The sequence below is a fragment of the Quercus robur genome, chromosome 9, assembly GCF_932294415.1.
Source record: "Quercus robur chromosome 9, dhQueRobu3.1, whole genome shotgun sequence".
Classification (NCBI taxonomy): Eukaryota; Viridiplantae; Streptophyta; class Magnoliopsida; order Fagales; family Fagaceae; genus Quercus; species Quercus robur.
Window position 1 is genome coordinate 14,182,001 of NC_065542.1, and position 10,149 is coordinate 14,192,149.

Sequence of the window (10,149 nt, forward strand, 5' to 3'; positions counted from 1 at the left end):
TTCTAATTTACATGAAATTCTGTCATGATAGATTTGAGCACATTGTCTTATATGATTTTTAGTAAATCATATTTTCATGATTTGACTTTGAAATTAATATGGTATTTACTAGACATCCATAGGAGTTGCTTTGTAAATTTTCATGAAGATTGGATGTGTTTAGATAGCCCATTTGTATTTTACAAATGAGGCATATACTGCTAAAATGAAAAATAAACAGTAAATGATAACTTTAACTTTGAGGATTTAATTCTAAAGTTTGGGTGAATCTTATGAGCTATAAATTAATATGCTTATCATTTGGTATGTCTGGATCATAGATAAAATTTTTATAACTTGGTTCAAGGTTTAGTACTATAAAGGAGAGATTCTAAACCATTCTACTGTTTTTTCATGTTGCTAGCTTGTTCAACGTGTTGTATGCTGCCATATGAGTGTATATGGTTACATGACCATGCTTAAAGGATTTTATATCTATGCATGCATTGTTGCCCTAATCTCAAAGCACCTTTTTGAAATGAAGTTGGCTCCTCTGGAGATATGATATAAATATGAGACATAATATGTTTGTGGGGACCTCGTTGAGGTGGGATTATGATTTCCTTGATTTTAAAAGATAGGTTTTGAGATGAATGTGTAAGTTTATGATAAGGAATAATTGATATTAAGTTTAAAATAGGTTTTGAGATGAATGTGTAAGTTTATGATAAGAAATAATTGATATTAAGTAATAAGTTTTGATATTTGGTTTAGGTGTTACCAATTCTCAAGTCTAAACTCCTTCGATTGTAGGCTTTCAATTTCTCTCCTTTCAGGTAAGGAATAAGTTATATGAGCATTTGGTAAATCATGAGATTATTTTAAAGTATATGATGTATTAAAAGGGTTTTTTATTAGAGATATGGCATATAATCATGTTTCAAACAAAGATATGTTCGGGAGCTTTCGAAACCTTATGTATATGATTTAAGCATATTGATGCCATTACTAATTTCCACGAACATGATGTTTAAAGAAAAGAATGGAAATGCTATTATTATAAAATGTTATACAAAATAAGAAATTTCAGTATGATATATAAGTATGAAATGTTTTCGGGTTATGTTCTCTAGTGATCTAAACTTGGCCAGTAAAGGTTAATTACTAGCTTTCCATGGAAAATGTTATCTGTTTAGCCATTTAAAGTGGAGAAAATGAGGCTGCTCATAACTCTAATATGAACAAGACCTTCTCCCCAATGTGTACGGACGGCGGGGAGGAACAAAACCTTAAGGGGATGTGTCATCAGGCCTCCAAAAGAGGACAATATTATACACACAAGGGCACCAAAATGTGATGAGGCCTTCTTTGTTGTGCACATGCACCAAGTACAAACTTATCAGATATAGACTAACCAATATGTGATGAACAGCTATATTATGTTATTGATCATGAGAGAATGATTTTGTTTAAATGCATTATAAAAAGTTGAAAGCTCCCATGAAAAGAAGAAGTTTCTGATGAAAAGAAAAGTTGTTCTTTAAAAATAAAAGTTTATGAAGTTCTGTTGTACTTTAAAGATAAAGAATCTGATGAAAATGTTTTACTGTTCTGTAAAAATAAAGTTTCTGATGAAAGTACAAGTTTATGTTAAAAAGTTATTAGATATCTATTACTTATGAAACGTTAAGTTTTATGACTATGAAAGTTATATTATTTTATGAGGATAAGTTTATAAAGAAAAGTTTTTTTATTCGTCAAGATGTTACTAGTTTAAAAAAATGTTAACAATTATCTTATTTAAGTTAAAAAGATTATTTTGTAACAAGAATATATATATATATATATATATGTGTGTGTGTGTGTGTGTGTGTGTGTATTTATGTATGTATATGATTTTAAACAATCAATATTATATTTGGTGACTTTGTAAGAAATGAAAGAAATTCAATCCGAAAAGTTTTAGTAATATTATTCTGATAAGAAAAGGGAGAACAATTATTTTCCTATGAAGAGCGTATAAGTTATAGTATAAATACTATGCATGAAAAGATGTTCTCCTATCTAAACATTTATAAAATGAAATGATTTGATTTACATACATTCTTGTTAAATTCTTATGTATCTTACCCTTACTGAGCTGTGTAGCTCACCCTTTCCACTCTTTCAGTCAACAGATTTTATTTTGGAGCAGAGGGAGCCTTAGTCAAGTTTTGGAAGGAGATGGTTTTAGTTTTAAAAGTAGGAATCCCAATTTAGCAATTTGATGTTTAGCTTTGTAGTATTGTTTATTTTAGGATCTAATGAAAGTGTGTATCTTAAAGTATTAAGAGATGTATTATGTGAAATTCCGAATTTGAATAACTGGTGGATTATGTTAACTTTGAGTATAGTATAGACGCTCTGAATATCAAGTGATAAGTTATATCAAGAAGTAAAGAAACAGGCATGAAAAGAAAGAGGGAAGATTTTGTAAAAGTTTTGTAAAAGTTAAGTTGGTTTTTGTTAATATTAGGTTTAAGCTTGATATTAGCATGCCGGTCATGGTCACAAATCCGGGTATCAAGTTTGGGATGTGACAAGAGTCTTGGCAAAAATTATTGAAATATTGGAGAAAACTGATAATAAATTACACCATATTGTGCGAGAATTCAACTAATTTATATAATCAGGTATAACTGAAGTTCCCAAAAGGTTTGAAAGTTCAAATAGCATATAAAACACCTGGAACGTTTAGACCCCCAAATTACAAATTATCAATTCAAGCTTATTATCAAACAATGTATGTGTGGAATATGAACATAAGCTTAGAACAGAATTGATAAACAATCTAAACCAAATAAAATCACTTCCACAGCAGAAATTAAATGGCAAAGACTAAGAGAAGAGAGATGCAAATACAAGGACAATATAGCGATGTGTTATCAAAGAGGAAACCGAAACTCTCGGCGTAAAACCTCTCCACCGCCCTCCAAGCAGACAATAATCCACTAGAGAATCAAGTTGGGATACATGAACAGCAAAAGACCCTCCAAGCCTAATCTATCCAGTGCACCTAATCCCTCCAAGCTCCTACTCCAACGAGGTTACGCCGAACCTTTGTCTTCTCTAGCTTACCGGATTCCGCTATAGCTCATAGCATCAACCAATATCAATTGGTCCCTTCCTAACTGCTTCCCAAGCACCAAAAAACCTTCTCACAAATATGGGTATGGTGAAAAAAGGATTTGGCTAATGGACCTCTCAAAGATGTAACAATGGAGAGGGTGAGAGTTGAGGAATTTGGAGAATCAATATGTAAATATTGTGGATGAGTCAATCTTGTTTTTCTCTAGGGTTTCTCTCTCAAAATTCTCTTTAAAAGCTCTCTACATTTCGTGGGTATAAGGGGTATTTATACTGGTGTGTGTTTGGAATGCGAAGAGTCAGTTTTTCCCAAATAAAGTGGATTGGCGACTTGGCCTCGCGACTTGACTGAGTCGCAAGTCCAAGCCATAAGCTAACTGAATGGCCAAATTGGATTTTTTGTCCTATAGTGCTTTAGCTGGCGTGACTATTTAGCTCCTCTGCATGCTTCACTCGTGTGCATCCTTTGGCGATTTACAAGCCGCAAGTCCCTTACTAAGTGCACAATCTTAAGCTTTTCTTCACACTTTTTTACACACTACCCTTACATGATTCTCACTTAAATAAAGGGTTTCTAAATGCTGAATTACAAGCAAATTTGGCACAAAATAAAGCCAACATAATGGTTGATTAAATTCAACCTTACAATCTCCCCCTTTGGCTATTCCGTGACAAAACCCTAAAACAAATTCTAGACTTAACATGTGAGTTGGGAACAGTTGAACAAAACTCACTCACACCAAACTCTAAAATCTGTGTAACTCTTGAACCATAAGAACAAGTAACTCCTGAAAAACAACGACACAATATGATCATTATATGCAGAAAACTTGTAATGCATATGGATACAAAGTATCATTTGCATGTCTAACACTCAACCAATGTAACAACACTAGGTAATTGCATTAAGGATATAAAATCCAACAAATGGCACAAGAGAGATGTACTTAAAGAAAATGCATAACATTAATCAACAAGTACTATGCTACAAAGTAAGGGTACAAAACAAAATATTTTAAATAACTAAGCATAATCATGAATTATGAGTAAAACAAAAACATAATTAATATAGCACAAAACTCTTTCTCTCTTTCTCCCCCTATCATGAATCATAGGAGCTATGATGAACTTGGAACATATATACCTATAACTTGAAACACTTGCACAAAACACATTAGACCCTCAAGGTAAAGCAAGTAATAAAAGGACAAGTATAATGTAACAAGTAAATTGCGATCAAGTAAACATGATGTAAAGCATGTGAGCAACTTGATCATACACCAAAACAGTCATAGAGAAATGACTACAATGATCACATAGCAAAGCAAATGATCATTCGAACATGCATTCAATGAAGCACAATATCATAAGGATGTATACATGTTCAACACATACATGATGCAATGAAAACAACAAAGCAAAGATACTAAACATAACTCAAAGCACCATAAAGCAAACAAGAAAACAAACATAAGAAAAACAAGCAAAACAAAGTTTTCTTATTAACACAAAGTCTTCTCCCCTTTGGTATATGCATCTCCCCTATAGAATATCTCTCCCCCTACAAATGTGCACAAGAAATAGAATTTCTCCCCCTAGGAATGTGCATAAGAGTCATATAGAAATGACAAAACTCTCTGGTATACTACTTTAGAGTATACCCTCCCCCTTTTTGATATGAATAGACAAAGGGGTCAAGGAGAAAAGAAGACAAGAGATGAAGGTATGAACAAGGAGAATGATGCATGAGGGGTGCAAGATGAATGAGAAATGAAACTCAAACAAAAGACAAAACAAAATGCTACAAAGTATAAGGTAAATATGAGGTGTCTACGTGCAATGCATGACCAAAGCATTGAAAATGCATATGTGGGGCAAGGTGTGTTAAATACACAACCAATGATCCAAATATGATCCTAATGAGGAAACATAAGAAACCCCAAAGTTTGGTACTCATCGGAGTCCAAACAAGTGAGAAAATGCCTAAGAGGCATTTTATTAAACACCTAGCATGCACATTAAGAACAACAAGGTAAAACAATGCATGAACATCATGAAATCCACCCTTAATATATGTTCTTTTTGCCACAAAGGGCTAACATCCAAAGCAAATCATCAAAAGAAACCAATCCCATACAAAAATTTGACAAAAATTATGTTTCCCCAACCCTTATGATGAAAAACTCAACCAAGAGCACAAAACTCTCCAAAACATAATCTAAGGATCCAAATCAATTAAAAAAGTTTAAAATTACCTTAGAGATGTTAATGGAATGAAAAACCATTCAAATTGATTGAGTTTTGATGTAAAAATATTGAAAGAGGGGTTAAAAAGAGGATGGGAGAGGTTGAAAACAAGTTTTCCACGAAAAGTTCTTTAAAAAAGTTGTTTCTGGGCGTTTCGCGACTGGGTGAGTCACAAAAATTTTCACAAGTCGTGAGATGAGTCGCGAAAGCTTCTAGATGAACTCATGACTTGCATTGTGCGACTGGCAAGTCGTGAGATAAGTCGCGAAAATTTCATGAGTCGCACGAGTCGCGAGGTGAGTCGCGAAAAACTCTAACACCTGTTTTTCAACACAGAACATGTTTAAACAATGAAAAACAAAGTAAGCACTAAACATGAACACAAAAAGTGATAAAAATCACTTCCAAATACAAATAAAATGATCAAAAATCTGTTTGGATTGATCCATATATAGTTGAGCACACACACATCACATTTAAACAAGTACAATCGAACAAATGAATAAGGCACTCATTGAACATTAGGCATGTGTGTTGTGTGTGTGTATCAAATGTGGAATAGTCCTTAGTCTAAAGTGAAACTTTAATGATCAATTCAATCAAATCATACACAACTAATACTAAGTCAAATGATCTATCTCAATTATAGAAATAAACATATATGACCTCCTACAAAAAAATGATTACATATTTTTGAAGCTTTTCTTTTGACTTCTTTACAATTCATAACATTTGATCATTTTGAATAAGTACATCTCATTTTGAGATCGATGCCTGAAATTTTTAATATTTCAATTTGATAAACAAGCCTTTGGCTTTTTGGGCATCATACATTTTCATAAAAGTCACTTTCCCTTTTTCCTAGTCGAATACTAGTATGTGCGACGGCTTTTGCAACTCATTAACTCTTTTCATTTTGAGATTTACATTGGTTGAGCTCTTTAAGCAAAAAAATATAAAAGAGTGGGAAGATATATAGGCACAAGTCTACGCATGTATCAAAACCAACATGACAATTAACTAATCATTCATAACAAGCTTGAAGATCAATTTACAACAATCACACATAGATGTCAAGATTTTTCCCATAGAGATATAAGTGCATAAAGAACAAACTAAACTCGTAAATGCACAAAGCCATTTGTATAGTGGTACAAGGCAAAACTCACATGAGATATGTGCTCAAACATATACGATCAAACTTTTGAATTTTTCACTTTTTATGTGGTTTTGGATTTTTACTCACACAAAACTAAAACATAAAAGTAAGATCAAAACAGAAACAATGCATAAAAAGAAATGCAAGATGCATAAAATGCATGAAGATATGACATGCAATGCATAAAAGGTCCTACAAAGATGGAAAGAATTAGATCAAGGACCAAAAAAGCAAAAGCTCAACCATAGAAACCCTTCCTCATCCAAACGGAACGATTGTTTGGAATGAATGTCTCATGAGAAGTGAGACGAGAGTTGGAAGAATGAGAATCGGAAATGCATATAGTCAAGGAGTTAAGAGCATTAAACACTTTCTTTAACAACATGCTATTTTCACTCAAAACCAGTTTACCCTTTTTAGCATAACTTCCAAGAAACTTAAGTTTGTCTTTTCTTTTGATTCTTTTAAGAGCATGAAACTTATAGCGATGAGGTCTTAGATGACCAAAAGCACCACAATGGTGACAAACAATGTGTTTAAGTCCATTAGGCTTTTTGGGAAGGAATCTAGCAACATGGTTTTGTTCTCTCTTCAACTTATAATATTAAGGTCTTATATGACCAATCACACCACAATGGTGGCAAGTTGGAACAAACTTAGATCCATCCAAAGCCTTAGGTTGAGACTTAAACCGAGGCTTTGACTTAAGAACCTTTCTCTCTACCTTTTGATTTCTTTTGTGTGGAGCAACGTACACCGATTTGTCCTTTGAGGTAAAACACACAATAGGCACAAAATTGGGTACCACAACATGATTGCAACAAATATTATCATCCTTTTTAGTAATAGGTTCAGCAATCAAACACTTGGCATGCATTTTTAGAGATTCATTCTCACATTTTAGCTCATCAACAAGTTTGTTAGACAAAACAAGCTTAGCATCCAAGTCCATATTCAAACATTTAAACTCTTTCAGCTTTCAAGAGAATTTTCAGCAAGTTTTTTATATTTCTCAACCAATTTGTTGGATTCATTAAGCTTAGCAATCAAATCATCATATTCACAAAATAACTTGCTCAAATCTTTATAAAACTTCTTAGCCTTTTTCTTGAAAAGTTTGATGTTAGGAATATCAACAACACCCAAAGATTAATGTAACATAGCATCACAATCATAAGGATCATCACTCATAGAGATATTTTCACAAACATGTAGCATGTTACATTCATCAACATCCAAAACATCCATAGAAGCATACAAAGCATTATCCATGGCAAAACACACAAGGGGTCAAGGATCACACTTAGGTATTTAAACCACAACAAGTGTACCCGTTTTGATACCAATTGAAAGTTCAAATAGCGGATAAAACACCTTGAACGTTTAGACCCCCAAATTACAAATTACCAATTCAAGCTTATTATCAAACAATGTATGTGCGGAATATGAACATAAGCTTAGAACCGAATTGATAAACAATCTAAACCAAATAAAATCACATCCACAGCAGAAATTAAATGGCAAAGATTAAGGGAAGAGAGATGCAAACACAAGGACAACATAGCGATGTGTTATCGAAGAGGAAATCGAAGCCCTTGGTGTAAAACCTCTCCGCCGCCCTCCAAGCGGTCAATAATCCACTAGAGAATCAAGTTGGGATACATGAACAGCAGAAAACCCTCCAAGCCTAATCTACCTAGTGTACCTAAGCCCTCCAAACTCTTACTCCAACGAGATTACGTCGAATCTTTGTCTTCTCTAGCTTACCGGATTCCACTATAGCCCATAGCATCAACCAATATCAATTGGTCCCTTCCTAACTACTTCCCAAGCACCAAAAAGCCTTCTCATAGATATGAGTATGGTGAGAAAAGGATTTGACTAATGAACCTCTCAAGGATGTAACAATGGAGAGGGTGAAAGTTGAGGAATTTGGAGAATCAATATGTAAAGATTGTGGATGAGTCAATCTTGTTTTTCTCTAGGGTTTCTCTCTCAAAATACTCTCTGGAAGCTCTCTACATTTCATGGATATAAGGGGTATTTATATTGGTGTGTGTTTGGAATGCGAAGAGTCAGTTTTTCTCAAACAGATTGGACTGGCGACTTGGCCTCGCGACTTGACTGAGTCGCGAGTCCAAGCCGCAAGTTAACTGAATGGCCAGACTAGACTTTTTGTCCTGTAGTGCTCCAGTTGGCGTAACTGTTCAGCTCCTCTACATGATTCACTCGTATGCATCCTTTGGTGACTTGCAAGCCGCGAGCAAGCCGCGAGATCCAGTCACGAGTCCCTTGCTGAGTGCACAATCTTAAGCTTTTCTTCACACTCTCTCAAACACTACCCTTACATGATTCTCACCTAAATACAGGGTTTCTAAATGCTGAATTACAAGCAAACTTGGTACGGAATAAAGCCAACAAGATGGTTAATTAAATTCAACCTTACAAGGTTAAAACTTGAAATTTATTTGTGCTCCAATAGAATCCAATTTATAAACACAAAAGAAGATATTCATAAGGAAAATAACAATAGATAGTAATATAATATATCATAAATATTCTATACTATAGTAACTTTGGAAAATATCGATTAGTGATGAGGAATAGTCCGACTAATAAGTTATAATAGGCCTGATTCATCATTTTCTTGATTCAAAGAGCAAATTAAGCTCAATATTGCGGACAATGAGACTTGGATACTTGGGGTTTGTTTGGATATCGCTTATTACTGAAAACTGAAAACATTGTAACAAAATAATTTTTAAATGTGTGAATAGTGCTATAGGACCCAATTTTAAAGTTATATTTGCTAAATTTCGTACTTGTGGGTCTCATGAACAGTACATGGGACCTACAGAAAAAAACGCAGACGCGCAAAACAATGCAAACGTGCAAAACAATGCAAACGTGTTGCTATCCAAACCCAATCATGATACCAAAATGATGTAACATGGTAAGATCATAAAATTTTTAAGGAGCCAAGTTAAATATATCAATAATTTTTATATTCACAAAATAAAACAAACGTATAATTTATACATAAAGTAAGTCTTAATGTGATATTATTATTATTATTATTATTATTATTATTGTAAGGACACAAAAATTAAACAGCCCAAGCCCACTTAGAGTAGTGAGGTTTATGCAGCTCAACTAGGCCCAATCAATAGATATTTGTAAGAGAGTGGGTTAAACAAAAGGAGGGGCTTAGCCCAAGGACAAGGATAGGGTAAGAATGACTATAAATCAAAGTTTGAGTATATATAAGGCTTATTACAAGCTTGCCTGAGGAGGCAAATTTCTTCTCTCTATGTTCTTGTTCTAGATTCTATTCTTTTTCTTCTCTTTTTTCCGGATCCCCTTCATTTGGAATTTTCTTCCCCTTATATACTTCTCAGCTCTTTATATCTAGGCCCCTCATCTCTGCCTACCCATATTCTCATCATGACACCTATACCCTTGAACTTCTGATAAAGGTGGTAGAAGAAGTTGCTTAGCTGTGATCTCCACTGTTCAAGTCACTTCTTCATCAATGCAACTGATAAAGTTGTTGCCAGTCATTTAATGCGGAGGCAGTAAGCTACTTCTCACTGGAAACTTCCTTTACCTTCCATCATTCTCTCTCCACAACCTGTCCT

The 10,149-nt window shown here is 33.9% G+C and overlaps 1 long non-coding RNA gene across 2 annotated transcripts in view; it reads left to right on the forward strand.

Annotated features, from left to right (window-relative positions):
* The window catches only part of LOC126699723 (uncharacterized), a 31,090-nt gene extending 28,672 nt beyond the window's left edge, over window positions 1-2,418 (forward strand). For both annotated transcript variants that reach the window (XR_007646874.1, XR_007646873.1), the window contains exons 2-3: window positions 754-815; window positions 2,150-2,418. This is a non-coding gene — a long non-coding RNA (uncharacterized LOC126699723). The remainder of the gene's footprint in view (window positions 1-753; window positions 816-2,149) is intronic.
* The last annotated feature ends 7,731 nt before the right edge of the window (window positions 2,419-10,149 follow it).